The sequence below is a fragment of the Balaenoptera physalus genome (assembly GCF_965194825.1).
Source record: "Balaenoptera physalus genome assembly, chromosome: 13".
In the NCBI taxonomy this organism is placed as follows: domain Eukaryota; kingdom Metazoa; phylum Chordata; class Mammalia; order Artiodactyla; family Balaenopteridae; genus Balaenoptera; species Balaenoptera physalus.
Window position 1 is genome coordinate 55,930,341 of NC_138892.1, and position 16,860 is coordinate 55,947,200.

The following is a 16,860-nucleotide window of genomic DNA, read 5'->3' on the forward strand; positions in this document are numbered from 1 at the left end:
TAATCTGTTTCCTTTCCTTTCAATAAACTGTAACTGCAAGTAGAACAGCTTTCAATGAGTTCTGTGAGTCCTTCTAGCAAATTATTAAACTTGAGGTTTTGGGAGACCCTTGAATTTACAATTGGTGTCAGAAATGAGGGTAATCTTGTGGACTATTCTTAAACTCTGCAGCCTCCTACTCACAAAGGATCAGAAATACTAGCAACAAATGTTTCTTATTATGCTGATGCAATTTTACAGTGAAATCCCTTTTACCAGGTGACCATGAAAATTCTCTTTGAAGAGACTTACGTGTAGTCAAGGAATGAAAGAAATGGCTTTTCTTTCTCTTATTGATTCCATTATCTGAAACCACACAGAGATTATTTTTTAAGTGCTGTGATCAATATAGTTTAAGCAAACACACAGTAATTTCCTAATATAGTTCTAAAATGAAACTATAAAGAAGACACACCTGTGGCTAATATAATCTTGCCATAAAGAATTTACAAAAATCTTACATGATATGACATATACAGATACCTATAATTATAGATAGAAATACAAGGCACAGGGTGCCTTTTCTCCTCATCATCACCAATAGTTGCTATCTCTTGTCATTTATCTTTTTGATGATAGTCATTCTAAGAGTTGTGAGGTGATATCTCCTGGTTTTAATTAGCATTTCCCTGATGATTAGTGATGTTGAGCACCTTTTCATATACTTGTTCGCCATTTGTATGTCTTCTTTGAAAAACGTCTCTCAAGTTCCTCTGCCTGATTTTTAATCAGATTGTTCTTTTCTTGCCTGTGAGTTGTATGAGTACTTTATATATTTTGGAAAGCAACCCCTTATCAGATATATGGTATGTAAATGTTTTCTATGATTTTATAGGCTGCCTTTCCATTATGTTGATAATTTCTTTTGCTGTGAAGAAGCTTTTTCCTAATAAAGAAAAATACAGGATCAGATAGCTTCACTGGTGAACTGTACCAAACATTGAAGAAGAATCAATACCAAGTCTTCTCAAACTCCTTCAATAAATTGAAGAGGAGGGAACTCTTCCAAACTCATTTTATGAGGCCAGTATCACCTTAATACCAAACCAAGTTAAGGACACTACAGAAAAAGAAAATCCAGGCCAATATCCACAATGAACATACATGCAGAAGTCGTTAACAGAATATTAGCAAACCAAATTCAAAAGTACATTAAAAGAATCACATGCCATGATCAAGTGGAACTTATTCCAGGTGTGCAGGGATGTTTTAGCATATGCAAATAATTCAGTGATATACTACATTAATGAAATGAAAGATATGAATGATATAATCATCTCAATAGATGTAGAAAAAGCATTTGGCAAAATTCAACATCCATTCATTATAAAAACTCTCAACATTTAGAGAAGAGCTAACACCTATCCTTCTCAGAATCTTCCAAAATATAGCAGAGTGAGGAACACTCCCAAACTCATTCTACAAGGCCACCATCACCCTGATACCAAAACCAGACAAAGATGTCACAAAGAAAGAAAACTACAGGCCAATATCACTGATGAACATAGATGCAAAAATCCTCAACAAAATACTAGCAAATAGAATCCAACAGCACATTAAAAGGATCATACACCATGATCAAGTGGGGTTTATCCCAGGAATGCAAGGATTCTTCAATATACTTAAATCAATCAATGTGATACACCATATTAAAAACCATATGATCATCTCAATAGATGCAGAAAAAGCTTTTGACAAAATTCAACACCCATTTATGATAAAAACCCTCCAGAAAGTAGGCATAGAGAGAACTTACCTCAACATAATAAAGGCCATATCTAACACACCCACAGCCAACATTGTCCTCAATGGTGAAAAACTGAAATGATTTCCACTAAGATCAGGAACAAGACAAAGCTGCCCACTCTCACTACTATTATTCAACATTGTTTTGGAATTTTTAGCCACAGCAATCAGAAGAAAAATAAATAAAAGGAATCCAAATTGGAAAAGAAAAAGTAAAGCTGTGACTGTTTGCAGATGACATGATACTACACATAGAGAATCCTAAAGATGCTACCAGAAAACTATTAGAGCTAATCAATGAATTTGGTAAAGTAGCAGGTTACAAAATTAATGCACAGAAATCTCTTGCATTCCTATACACGAATGATGAAAAATCTGAAAGTGAAATTAAGGAAACACTCCCATTTACCATTGCAATGAAAAGAAAAAAATACCTAGGAATAAACCTACCTAAGGAGACGAAAGACCTGTATGCAGAAAACTATAGGACACTGATGAAAGAAATTAAGATGATACAAACAGGTGGAGAGATATACCATGTTCTTGGACTGGAAGAATCAACATTGTGAAAATGACTCTACTCCCTAAAGCAATCTGCAGATTCAATGCAATCCCTATCAAGCTATCGATGGCAGTTTTTGCAGAACTAGAACAAAAAATTTCACAATTTGTATGGAAACACAAAAGACCCTAAATAGCCAAAGCAATCTTGAGAAGGAAAAATGGAGCTGGAGGAAGCAGGCTTCCTAACTTCAGACTATACTACAAAGCTGTAGTAATCAAGACAGTATGGTACTGGCACAAAAACAGAAATATAGATCAATGGAGCAGGATAGAAAGCCCAGAGATAAACCCAGGCACATAGTCACCTTATTTTTGATAAGGGAGGCAAGAATATACAATGGAGAAAAGACAGCCTCTTCAATAAGTGGTGCTGGGAAAACTGGACAGCTACATGTAAGCGAATGAAATAAGAACACTCTGTAACACCATACACAAAAATAAACTCAAAATGGATTGAAGACCTAAATGTAAGGCCAGACACTTTAAAACTCTTAGAGGAAAACATAGGCAGAACACTCTATGACATAAATCACAGCAAGATCCTTTTGACCCACCTCCTAGAGAAATGGAAATAAAAACACAAATAAACAAATGGGACCTAATGAAACTTAAAAGCTTTTGCACAGCAAAGGAAACCATAAACAAGACCAAAAGACAACCCTCAGAATGGGAGAAACTATTTGCAAATGAAGCAACTAACAAAGGATTAATCTCCAAAATTTACAAGCAGCTCATGCAGCTCAATATCAAAAAACAAACAACCCCATCCAAAAATGGGCAGAAGACCTAAATAGACATTTCTCCAAAGAAGATATAGATTGCCAACAAACTCGTGAAAAAATGCTCAACATCATTAATCATTAGAGAAATGCAAATCAAAACTACAATGAGATATCACCTCACACCAGTCAGAATGGCCATCATCAAAAAATCTAGAAACAATAAATGCTGGAGAGGGTATGGAGAAAAGGGAACCCTCTTGCACTGTTGGTGGGAATGTAAATTGATACAGCCACTATGGAGAACAGTATGGAGGTTCCTTAAAAAACTAAAAATGAACTACCATACGACCCAGCAATCCCACTACTAGGCATATACCCTGAGTCAACCATAATTTAAAAAGAGTCATGTACCACAATGGTCATTGCAGCTCTATTTACAATAACCAGGACATGAGAGCAACCTAAGTGTCCATCGACAGATGAATGGATAAAGAAGATGTGGCACGTATATACAATGGAATTTTACTCAGCCATAAAAAAAATTAAATTGAATTATTTGTAGTGAGGTGGATGGACCTAGAGTCTGTCATACAGAGTGAAGTAAGTCAGAAAGAGAAAAACAAATACCGTATGCTAACACATATATATGGAATCTAAAAAAAACAAAGTCGTGAAGAACCTAGGGGCAAGACAGGAATAAAGACGCAGACCTACTAGAGAATGGACTTGAAGACACGGGGAGGGGGAAGGGTAAGCTGGGACTAAGTGAGAGAGTAGCATGGACATATATACTCTACCAAATGTAAAGTAGATAGCTAGTGGGAAGCAGCCGCATAGCACAGTGAGATCAGCTCGGTGCTTTGTGACCACCTAGAGGGGTGGGATAGGGAGGGTTGGAGGGAGGGAGATGCAAGAGGGAAGGGATATGGGGATATATGTATATGTATAGCTGATTCACTTTGTTATATAGCAGAAACTAACACACCATTGTAAAGCAATTATACTCCAATAAAGATGTTAAAAAAAAAAAACAACTCTCAACAAACTTGGTATAGAGGAATATACCTCAAAATAATAAAGGCCATATATGACAGTCCCACAGCTAAAATCATACATATGGTGAAAAGCTTAAAGGTTTTTCCTGTGATATTGGTAATAAGACAAGGATGTCTTGCTACTTTTATTCAGCATAGACGGGAAGTCCTAGCCAAAGCAAGTAGGCAAGAGAAAGAAATAAAAGACATGTAAATTGGAAAGGAAGAAGTAAGCTGTCTCTATTTGCAGATGACATGATCTTATATATAGAAAACCCTAACGACACCACCCCAAAATTGTTAGAACTTAGGAATGAATTCAGTAAAGTTGCAAGATACAAAAATCAGTTGTGATTCTATACACTAATAATGAGCTATCAGAAAGAGAACCTAAGAAAACACTCTCCTTTACAATTGCATCAAAAAAGAATAAAACACTTAGGAATAAATCTAACTAAGGAGGTGAAAGACGTTTACACTGAAACTATAAGACATTGATGAAAGAAATTGAAGGACACAAATAAGTGAAAAGATATTCAGTGCTTATGAGTTAGAAGAATTAATATTGTTAAAATGTCCGTACTACCCAAAGTGATCTACAGATTCAGTGCAATCCTTATCAAAATTCCAAAGGCATTTTTCACAGTAATAGAAGAAAAAAACCTAAAATTGTATGGAACCACAAAAGACTCTGAATAGCCAAAACAGTCTTGAGAAAGAAGAACAAAGCTGGAGGTATCATATTCCTCATTTAATACTATATTCCAAAACTATGGTAATCAAAACAGTATGTATTGGTGTAAAAACAGACACATTGATGGAATATAATATAGGCCCCAGAAATCAACCCATTCATGTATGATCAATTAATTTATGACAAAGGAGCCAGGAACAGACAATTGGTAAACAATAATCTCTTCAATAAATGGTGCTGGGAAAACTGGACTCCTATCTTACACCATACACAAAACTCAACTCAAAATGGACTAAATACTTGAACATAATACCTGGAAGTATAAAACACCCAGAAGAAAACACAGTGGGTAAACTTCTTACATTTGTGTTAGCAATGATTTTTTTGGATGTGACACCAAAACAAAGGCAACAGTAGCAAAAATAAACAAGTGGGACTAAATCAAATTTAAAAGATTCTTCACAGCAAAGGGTTGAGAATACTTTTAACTGGACACATTTACAAATAAATAGTCAGCAAGTGAGCTAAGAAGATTCAAGTCTTCTAAATTCTGACTGTCTTTACAAAGAAGCAAAGGTTCTATGTAGGACATCTGTTGTGGCTTTGCCATCCAGTGGAGGGACTCTATCACCCATACCTCTCACATTTATAGGGTGAGAATATCTGTGACAGTGAAGAAATAAACCACTTGGTGCCCAGTTATCAGGATTTGGTGTATCAACTGCATATTGGATTTGCTTGGGAAATGCAGCTGCTCAGCACCTAGGGATGTTGGTAACCACAGTGCCAGGTTCTCTAATGGAAAGTATGTACCCCTCCATAGGAGAACATAATCTTTACTCATTATCTTCAAGATGCTGTATTTTCTTTCTTCATCTCTGTCCTAAAAATATTACTTCCCAAATAATTGTTCTCTTTCTCCATTATCTATCACTATCATATCCTGGAAATTTTTTAATGGTATTCTCTCAGGGCTGTGTTTTTATTTTAGTGTATTAGCTTTCTGTACCTATGACTGTCATCAAAGTTCCTAGGAGTCTGGCCTATTAATCTCTGTAAAGCCCTGTATTGAAAAGAGGGATTTTCTTCTCAAAGCAGGCTGTAGTCTCCTTAGGAATGTTGCATTTTGAAGTTAGCCATTAATCTAACATGTGTTAGACATGTCTTCCTTCTCCAGATTAGCCTCTATAGTACTTTATTGTAAAATAAAAGGCCCTACTTAACCTTTCCGTTATTAATGACTTACATTAGGCCTCACTCAGCTGTATGGCGAGAAACTTCCTTGGTTGGAGAAGTTACGAGAGGCTTGGCTGTATGAGTAGATCAAGACTTAATCCTTTCTCAGACATTGTGATATTGTATATCTACCTGATTTAAAAAAAAATCCTACATGGTACATTAGTCAATCCAGCCAGTCATGTGGTATTCCAGGGGGATGCTTTTTAATGTCCTTTGTAGTTTTAATCGTTAGGGCACAGCAAAACCTGTGGGTTCATAAGGAGAAGTCAAGAGGTCAAATTAGGAGCAGCCTTGCCCTTCCTCCATGAAGGTAGACAGCTTTAGCAGGTCTAATACTGTTCTATAACAGAGACAACACATATGAATCTTCCCCTGAGAAAGGATTAAAAAAAATCTTTTGATTATCTGTAGATCACATTTGTGAACCCCAAGAAAAATGGGGTGCAAATAATTACTCTTCAATAATCATTCTCTTTTCTGTTTCATATATGGATAGGATAATTATCCAGATGAAATTGATCTTATTTGATAAGTGCTGAGCATCAGGGAATGTGTTGTGGTGCAAACACTAGATTGAAAATGGCTTTGGAATCTCACTCTGATTTAGCTCATTGGCAAGATACTTGGGACTAGGAATTCTGCTTCCCCAGCAGGATGAATTTCATTTAAACTTAGCTTCCCACTATACTGGTGGCTTTATATCCCTAACAGGAAGTAATGTGTCTGATTCAAACTATCCACTGACTCCAAGTTCTATGGGTGTCTGGCAGCTGGCTTACCTATAAACTCTGGGCAGATGGTTGGTGTCAAGTAATATGCTTATAGACCGATGGCAAGGTTGTAGTTGTTCTTGCCTCATGAAATTGGGATAGCAACATGGATAGATATATCAGTACAATCTTTCCTTAGAAAGATAATCCACAGTATGTGCAGAAGAATGTACTGGGCCCAGCAAAAATTACTGTTGGGTTGATGGTACAGTTACCCATCTATCTCATTAACTTTATTTTCATCGCTCATTTACACTCCCTCTTTTCTTTCTCCTCCTTCTTCTGACATCCTAAATTAACAGCAATCACGTTGATAAATATCCCCTTAAAATTGATGTACTAAATGGAAGATGAATAAAAACTGCACATGTAGAGCTAAGCAGAGGGTTACAATTAGGGATTTACTTAAACCTCAGGAAGACAAAAATTTGCTGCAGAACTCAGCAAATTATTCCTAGATTATCAGATAATTTAGTGAGGCATATAAAATTCTTCTCAGTCTGACCCAGTAACTCTCTGCAGTCCAGTTTCCTGTCGTTGACCTATTCTTCAGTCTTTTCAAACTTCTCAGACTTTGCTGAATAAAGCCATTCCTTTGACTACTATAGCTATTTGAATGTGTTATTTCCTCTTTTTAATCTTGGGAAAAACCCATTTATTTTTGAAGCTCTAGCTCAAAATTGACTTTGTAAAGTATGTTTTCAACCATATCTTATCAACCACTCCAATATCTGAACCATAAACACACTTGTTTTTTTGTATATTTATAGCATTTGGATTATGTATTATGATTTATTCCTTTATATGTTCATCTTCTAAAATGGTTTATAATCTCCTTATAGGAAGTACCTTATTCAGCCGTGCATCCCTCAAGCCTGTGCCTGAAATATTTCAATAAATGTATGTTAAATGAATAAAGAAATGATGACTCTTACAAACACTAGAAACTCCTAGTGGTGTTTGGTTGGAGAAGAAACCCTGCACACAGTAGAAAGTAAATAAATGCTACTGATTTTGGATTATCCATGTGAATTGTTAAAAGTGGTGCCATTTCAATTCATATCTTATTTCAGATATTTCCCAGTTGTTTCATGGCTCCCAGACAATGTTTATGCACAAAATGGAAAATCCAATATTAATATAAAAGTATATAATTATATGAATAAACTCACTGGAAGAAAGTCTAAATAGCCTTTGGATTGTCCAGGTGTCTGATCCCACCTGTTGACATAGAAAATTTAAAGTTTTGGGTTTTTTTTAAGCTTTACCAAAAATATGCAAAGGTTTAAAAAATATATAAAATTTAAAAACACATATCGCTCATTTCCTTTCTTTCTTAAGAGTGCATATGTGTGTATATGTATATACGTCTGTGTATATGTGTATATGCATACATATGTATACTGTGTGTGTTGTATTTCTTTGTTTTAGAAAATTTCTATAGAATGTTCTGGGATTTTTAAATTACATAAAGGTATAGTTGCTTTGAAGCAGAAAGTGAGGGTAGGCTTCTCTCCACTAGGAACTCATCTAGGAATGTCTGCTATATTTGAAACTATTGAGTGTCTTAATTACTGTACACTCAACATACATGTAACTAAGATGTAATGAAATTAGGTTCTAGGTGTTTTCGTAGTTATGATTTTATTTTCTTGGCTATGATATATTTTCAAGTAATTTGAATAAGTTATCTTAACACTTTCATTCAAAAATGAATATTACTGACATGGTTTTAAATAGTACATTATTAAATATGTTTTTACTTTTGAAAATAGACTTCCCAAACTTAACAATTATCCAAGGAGTTTTGAGAAACAGTTTTAGATGCTTTTGACCAACACAGACACCAAGTGTTGGCTAATTTCACCTTGACAAAAAAAGTCATCAGCATCCCTGAAAGACTTCTATTTTCAGTCTTCTCCATGTAGTCTTTCTAAGTTCACCAATCTAGAATCTAGATCTAAATTCACAGTGCAAACTAAAAGTGAAACATTATTTTGTCTACAGACCAAATATAAAAAGTGAGATTTGTGCTGATCAACATATTGAAAAGAAAGGTCACAGAGACCACATAGAGATTTTTATTTTAGTGAAGTAAATAGTAATACAATTATATTGAAATATAGTGACTTAAGTTGCAAACTAGGACCATTATGTTAACTCTGATGGCTCCTGTAATTCTATTCATTGTTCAGTAAAATTTATTTACATGGATTTGTGTGTGTGAGTGTGTAGTTATTACCTCACAATAGAAGCTAATAAGACAAGAAATCACTAAAGATGTTTGAAACTCATTTTCTTGTTTACCACCTCATTAAATTCAATAAAAGCCATACTTAATTGTTTTTCTGCTTTTCAAATCTATAGATAGCTTTGGCATTCACCCAATTAAAAGCATGCCCTGTTGAATGAAAAGATAGAGTATATATTCTTTATTGGATTTAATATATATGTGGACTTCTGCATGGTTGCCTTTTTTTTCCATACAAACTCGTTAGACATTTCCAGATAGAAAGAAATGACGTTTTCTGGGATAAGTAATGATAATTTAAAAGTAATCATTAAGACCAGTGAGTTTACAGAACTTTAGCATCTTCCTTCTTCTTTTCTTTCTCTTCTTCTTTCATCCCCTATTGTCCTCACTTTTTAGTTTTACATTCTTGCCTTTCATTCCCTCCTCCTTCTTGTTTTCATGAACTTCCTTGGCTAAAGCCTTAGGTTTCTCTAAGGAAATAATGAGCACTTCTAGTGACAGGTAGCCCCCCCGAAACAAAAAACAAAAAAACCCCTTAACTTTGGTGTAATGAAGTTCATAGGAAGCTATGAGGGTATTGCCTCTCACTACTAACTCACAAATTCCTGGGGAAGTCCTATGGACCTTATTTTCTTGCCCAGAGAGGGACATGACTTGTTTCACAAGATTGCTATTGGAAAACATGAATAATTACAGTATACAAATGCTGAATATAAATACAAAATTCAAAAGTTTTTAAATCTACAAATTGAAAATTACATTGCTCATTTTCCACTTTTTATTAAAACACTTTTAATATGGTATATCAGCGACTGTTAGATGCTACATATACAAACATAGACAATTAAAGTCCTTTATTTAGAAGGACCTAAAAACCAGTGTGTGTGCGCGCGCGCGTGTTTGTGAACACGCGTGTGTTTGTGTGGGGTGACAAGCACATAAAGAAACACTTCAGTGCAATGGGATAGATATCGTTTTGATGGAATATAACAATATTTATAAAGAAACAATATTATATATAAATGCCAGCACTATAACTGGTAGCAGTTGCTTCTCCATAATATTTAGGTCATCCTTAAAAAACTATTCTACAATTGCAATGACAATTATACATTGAAGGACTCTGTCATTAGTTGGTATGAAAAATTTAGGATGGTTAATTAGATTCTGGATTCAAATCAACGTTATATATACTTTATGTGACATAAAGCTCTAAAATCTTTGGGGTAAGAAATGGGTAGATGTTCAATATCATGGTTTCCTTGTTATCTGTCTTGTCTCTGGTCATCCATTTCTCTCAAGTCAGAGTTTAGGGGTTAGTAATTTTCTTAAAAAGCTTATAGAATTATTTCTATATCATATATAACATTTCCAATATTAAAAAAATTTAAACGTACAATACAAAAGTCTTCAGGATAGTAAAATTCTGAAAGATGTGAAAGTAGGTAAATTATATCTCTCCCAGCAACCATAACTCAGCCCCTGTGCACACAGTTGGAGCGTTTTGGCAGTGCATATGTTATAATGTGTATGTATTTTTATGTATACTATATGTAGCCTGCCAGAGATATTTTCACTCTGGGAACCATGAACTGAAATTTTCTGACCCATGTGTATTAATAATCACGGTCTTAAAATCATAGTAATACAGTTTTTGGCAAATGCTTTCTTTTTCTTGCTCTATTTTCAAAGTATATGAGGAAAATAATGTTATTGATTCTCAGAGAAATAAATGTATGAGATAGTTTTGAATAAGTGTAGATTCATAAATATACAATTTATAACTGTCTGACATAAGACATAGGTTCAGTCAGGGGTGCGGTAACTTGTTTTAATAAAATGATAGTAAAACTGCATGCTTTATGACAATAGTACCTTGTTCGCTAATATTTTGAGCCCAAAATACAGCAATAATAATAACCCTTACTCTCTAGCCTTAAGAGAGAAGTGGTAAAATTTGATCTACATAAATATTTATCCCAGAAATTTGTTTACTCTTTTTTTTTTTACTTTTATGAATATGAAGTAGAGTATCAGACTCAAGGAGGAAAATTTTTTATTGAGAATTCTATTTCTTAAAGACCCAGATTGATTTTTTATGGTGTAATATACCCCAAATATATAATCTGGGTGGTGCTGGAATGCTTTGTTCTCCTGGACTGAAAACTATTATCCTTTTGGCTGGCCAGGATTATAGCTTTACCATGCAACACAAGAAAGTGACATGATACTGAGTGTGATTCTAGATTGTGTGTGTTTCTGTATTATTTGCTCACACATTTAAGACTAGAAACATTGCTGCAGGGACGTTCTGGCAACTCTTTAATGGCCGTCTCTTTGTGGAGAGTTATAAAAATTCCTGATTTGTACCATTTGTCAATTTCCATGGTATAAATACTCCCACCACGGTTGATTTCAAGTTATCAAAGCAAGGTTAACCAACTTACAAAATTCTTAAAACTTTAGCAGTTAGCTCTTGCGACCCAGTGTCTGCTGGTTCTAGCATGCCACTGAATTGCCATCTCGTGCAAAGGTCTGTTTTATTTATTTGTTTATTACTAGAAATAGTTGGTTCTTTATAATCAGCTATTGATGGTATAATAAAATAAATTTAAGTGGTACCTAATTTAAACATTTAAAATAGTTCATTGAAGGATAATCTATAACACAATATGTTAAGCCAAATAGTCAAAATAACACCTCTTTTTTTTTTTTTTTCAAGAAAGAAAAAATAAAGGCATGATCAAAATTATGACCAACAATTTGGGTTCATTTGGACACTTATAGATGACTTTGTAGGCATATTGGCAGGCACAGTGTTGAAATATCAATCCACTTGACTTAGAAATAATGGTAAGATAAAAAAAGCTATACATTTCAGAATTAATGTCTGAAATTAAAAATATCCACCAAATATCACAACAGATCTTTTAATGACTAATTTTTTTAACATTACAATTGCTGTTTTAGGGAACACTTTTTCTCTTTGAACATTTAACTAAATGTTCAATGTGTTAAATAATTTACAGAGAGAAATAAGTTTTATGTTCTGTAGAAATTAAAGGACCCATGAGTATAACCCCCTCCCACCACCAAAGCTCAAATTTGCAATGGTCTCAGCAGAATATAAACAGTTCACAATTTAAACAGAATTTATAGCATTACAAAAGTTTGCAGGACTCCTCCCATCATTTTTTTTTGAACAACAAAGATTACAATGACAGAATTGAATGATCAGAATGTAAATATATTTGTGCAAAACTGCATTAATTGTTCTTACCACTCAGTAGAGGTAAAACCTATGAACACACAATAACAATAATGAAGAAAAACTACATTGAAAGTAATTCTATTCTAGATTGCAAACAACATTAATATATTATTACTAAACATTAAAAGAAAATGTGGCATCATGAGTAGCAGGAGCAACAAATGATTTGGCAATTATGCCAGCCAAGGAAGCTGACACTGGAAAATGCCGAAGTGTATCTCCACACCATCTTAAAAGACTGGAAAGAACTGTAGGGCTTAAAACTCACTTCAGTGTCTTTATTCTTGAAATTTGTAGATCATAAATGAAATATTTAAGAAAATCCTTTTCCCCCTCTCAAGGAGTGTTTCTTGCATCACTGTAAATCCTTAAAAGAGTTGAATCATAGACTCTCTGGATTTACCTACACCAATCCATTTAACTGGAATTTGAAGCTCATCTTCAATAAATGGAACATAATTTTGTGCATTAATAGTAGTTCTTTAAAAGTCCTTGATTTGATATGTCTGTGTTCCATCCTGGGAGAGTCTTATATTGAACTTCAACTTTAAGACTTCTTGGTTTGCTGGAAAATGAGGTATAATTTCACGATCTAACTTGTATGCAACTCCAACTTTGATTTGCATAAATATGTCCAAAATATCCAGTTTGGTAAGTGCCAGCGCAGTAAATCCATTAATCATATAAGCATATTTGAGCAAAACAAGATCCAACCAGCCACACCTTCTTTTCCTTCCAGTAGTTACACCAAAGTCTCTACCCCTTTTTTGTAGTAATTCTCCAATTTCATTGTCTTGCTCTGTAGGAAAGGTACCAGTACCAACTCTAGTTATATAAACTTTCACAACTCCGTACACTTCTCCAACATTTTGAGGGGGCATACCCAAACCAATACAAACACCTCCAACTGTACAGTTCGAAGAGATTACAAAAGGGTAAGTTCCGAAATCAATATCTAGTAGTGCTACATTTGCCCCCTCTACCAAGATTTTCTTTGGTGGTCCATGTAGAGCCTCATATAGGAAATAAGCTCTATCTCTCACCATTGGTTTAATTCTTTCCGTATAACCCTTGAGTTTTTGTAATTCACCTTCAATGTCTATTTCCAAAGTGGGTTATATAGATTTGTACTGGTTAGCCAAAACTTTGAACCTCTCAGAGAAGCCATCAAAGTCAGAAACAAGATCACACATCCTGAGTCCACTCCGAGCAGCTTTGGAAGAATAAACTGGGCCAGTGTCCTTTTCTGTGGTACCCAAATTTTTTCCTGTTTGTTCTTGTCTCTGTTGTTCCTGTATGCTATCAGCTGCTTGATGAAAATCAAATACAACATGAGCTCTATCAGATATGATAAGCCTTTTTTCCCAGCCTTCCAGACCTTTTCCTTTTTGAACATTTTTTTCTGCTTCCTCAAACAATCCAGGTAGATGAATTACCACACCATTTCCAATGAATGCAGTAACATTCGGATTAATTATTCCACTAGGTAAAAGATGAAAATTATACTCCACAGAATCTACAACTGTATGGCCAGCATTTTCTCCTTGGCAGTGGCACATGATGTCGGTGGCCTGCACCAGCAGATCGACCACCTTTCCCTTGCCCTCGTCGCCCCACTGCACACCGAGCACCACCGTCACCCGGTTCCCTCCGGGCTGCGCCCTGGGACACCCGCAGTTGCTGTTGGGCAAGGAGGAGGCCGCCGGGTTGGTGTTGGTTAATGCCATGGCTCCACAGACGCGAGGAGAGCCTGGAGGGGACACAGGCGGCCGGGAGTGCATAAACTGAAATGCTCTCAAAGGTCTCTTTTAAATAACACAATTTTAAATCAACCTGATGCCATAAAGAACATCTGCTGAAAGCAAGACAACATTTAATTTGGCCTCATAGGTCTTATTCATCGAATATTAATGAATTGTTGGTTTCTTCATTTAACATACTGGAATATTTGAAACTCCAAGAAAATGTCAGTTGTATGTCTATTTGGACTTTAAGGGTGTTATAGTATCTGGGAACAATTTTTATCTACATTCTACCTGAGTGAACCTTTTAGTAAAAATAAATAAATAAATAATGAATTCCCCTGTAATGACTACAGATTATGGACATTCTTTATAAGAGTGTGGACCTTCTAAAGGAAGAACCCAGATCAGATTCATCCCTATCATCTAGTTGATACCAACATATGTTTTTAAAAATAGTGTTTTCAATAAATTCATTCAGTTCTGAATAAATGAATAGATAAAGGAAAGAAGAAAAAAATTAATCGTGCTCTTTGGCATTCTGACAAACATATGATAAGGAATAAGAATTTGTTACTTGTACAGTAAATATGAAATAGTTGATTTTTTGTTTCATCATTCTGGCAGGAAAACAAATTTAATCTTTGAACTTTTATTTGTTTTAAAAATGAAGACTACTTTGAAGTCTGTAGACACTGCAGTGGTAAAGACATTTGTAAATAGAATTTGAGCAGGCTAAGGACTTAATGATTTAATAAATGCAGCTTTGTTACAGTAGGTGGAACTGAAGGTCTCCACACTAATGCTGTTTGATGAAGAACAATGGGAAAGTAGACACAAACATTGTTTGTTAGGAGTATACCTTTCAGTCCTTCATGTATAGGGTATTCTATTAAAAATTCAGTGACGAGACCTTCAAGATGGCAGAAAAATAAGATGTGGAGATCACCTTCCTCCCCACAAATACATCAGAAGTACATCTACATGTGGAACAACTCCTACAGAACACCTACTGAACAGAAGACCTCAGACTTCCCAAAAGACAAGAGACTCCACACGTACCTGGCCATGTGGCTGACAGGGTCTTGGTGCTCCAGTCTGGTGTCAGGCCTATGCCTCTGAGGTGGGAGAGCTGAGTTCAGGACATTGGTCCCCCAGAGACCTCCCGGCTCCATGTAATATTAAACGGCAAAAGCTCTCCCAGAGATCTCCATGTCAATGCTAAGACCCCGCTCCACTCAACGACCAGCAAGCTACAGTGCTGGACAGCCTATGCCAAACAACTAGCAAGACAGGAACACAACCCCACCCATTAACAGAGAGGCTGCCTAAAATCATAATAAGGTCACAGACACACCAAAACACACTACCAGGCACGGTTCTGCCCACCAGAAAGGCAAGATCCAGCCTCATCCACCCGAACACAGGCACTAGTCCCCTCCACCAGGAAGCCTACACAACCCACTGAACCAACCTTAGCCACTGGGGCAGACAACGAAAACAACGGGAATTATGAACCTGCAGACTGTGAAAAGGAGGCCCCAAACACAATAAGTTAAGCAAAATGAGAAGACAGAGAAACACACAGCAGATGAAGGAGCAAGGTAAAAACCCACCAGACCAAACAAATGAGGAGGAAATAGGCAGTCTACCTGAAAAAGAATTCAGAGTAATGATAGTAAAGATGATCCAAAATCTCGGAAATGGAATGGAGAAAATACAAGAAATGTTTAACAAGGACCTAGAAGAACTAAAGAGCAAACAAACAATCATGAACAGCACAATAAATAAACTTAAAAATTCGCTAGGAGGAGTCAATAGCAGAATAACTGAGGCAGAAGAACAGATAAGTGACCTGGAAGATAAAATAGTGGAAATAACTACTGCAGAGCAGAATAAAGAAAAAAGAATGAAAGGAATTGAGGACAGTCTCAGAGACTTCTGGGACAACATTAAACGCACCAACGTTCGAATTATAGGGGTCCCAGAAGAAAAAGAGAAAAAGGAGGGAAAAAATATTTGAAGAGATTATAGTTGAAAATTTCCCTAATGTGGTAAAGGAAATAGTTAACCAAGTCCAGGAAGCTCAGAGAGTCCGATACAGGATAAATCCAAGGAGAAACATGCCAAGACACATATTAATCAAACTATCAAAAATTAAATACAAAGAAAAAATATTAAAAGCAGCAAGGGAAAAACAACAAATAACATATGAGTGAATCCCCATAAGGTTAACTGCTGATCTTTCAACAGAAACTCTGCAAGCCACAGGGGAGTGGCAGGACATATTTAAAGTGATGAAAGGGAAAACCCTACAACCAGGATTACTCTACCCAGCAAGGATCTCATTTAGATTCGACAGAGAAATTAAAACCTTTACAGACAAGCCAAAGCTAAGAGAATTCACCACCAAAGCAGCTTTACAACAAATGCTAAAGGAACTTCTCTAGGCAGGAAACACAAGAGAAGGAAAAGACAAACAATAACAAACCCAAAACAATTAAGAAAATGGTAAATAGGAACATACATATCAATAATTACCTTAAATGTAAATGGATTAAATGCTCCAACCAAAAGACATAGACTGGCTGAATGGATACAAAATAAGACCCGTATATATGCTGTCTACGAGAGACCCACCTCAGATCTAGGGACACATACAGACGGAAGGTGAGGGATGGAAAAAGATATTCCATGCAAATGGAAATCAAAAGAAAGCTGGAGTAGCAATTCTCGTATCAGACAAAATAGACTTTAAAATAAAGACTGTTACAAGAGACAAAGA

The 16,860-nt window shown here is 35.5% G+C and overlaps 1 long non-coding RNA gene and 1 pseudogene across 2 annotated transcripts in view; both read right to left on the reverse strand.

The window, feature by feature from the left end:
- Window positions 1-16,860, reverse strand: part of LOC309642049 — a 1,010,235-nt gene that overhangs the window by 237,337 nt on the left and 756,038 nt on the right. The window lies entirely within an intron of this gene.
- Window positions 11,372-16,507, reverse strand: LOC309641977 (adenylosuccinate synthetase isozyme 2 pseudogene; annotated as a pseudogene). Its single transcript has one exon. The product of its transcript is annotated as an adenylosuccinate synthetase isozyme 2 pseudogene (transcript).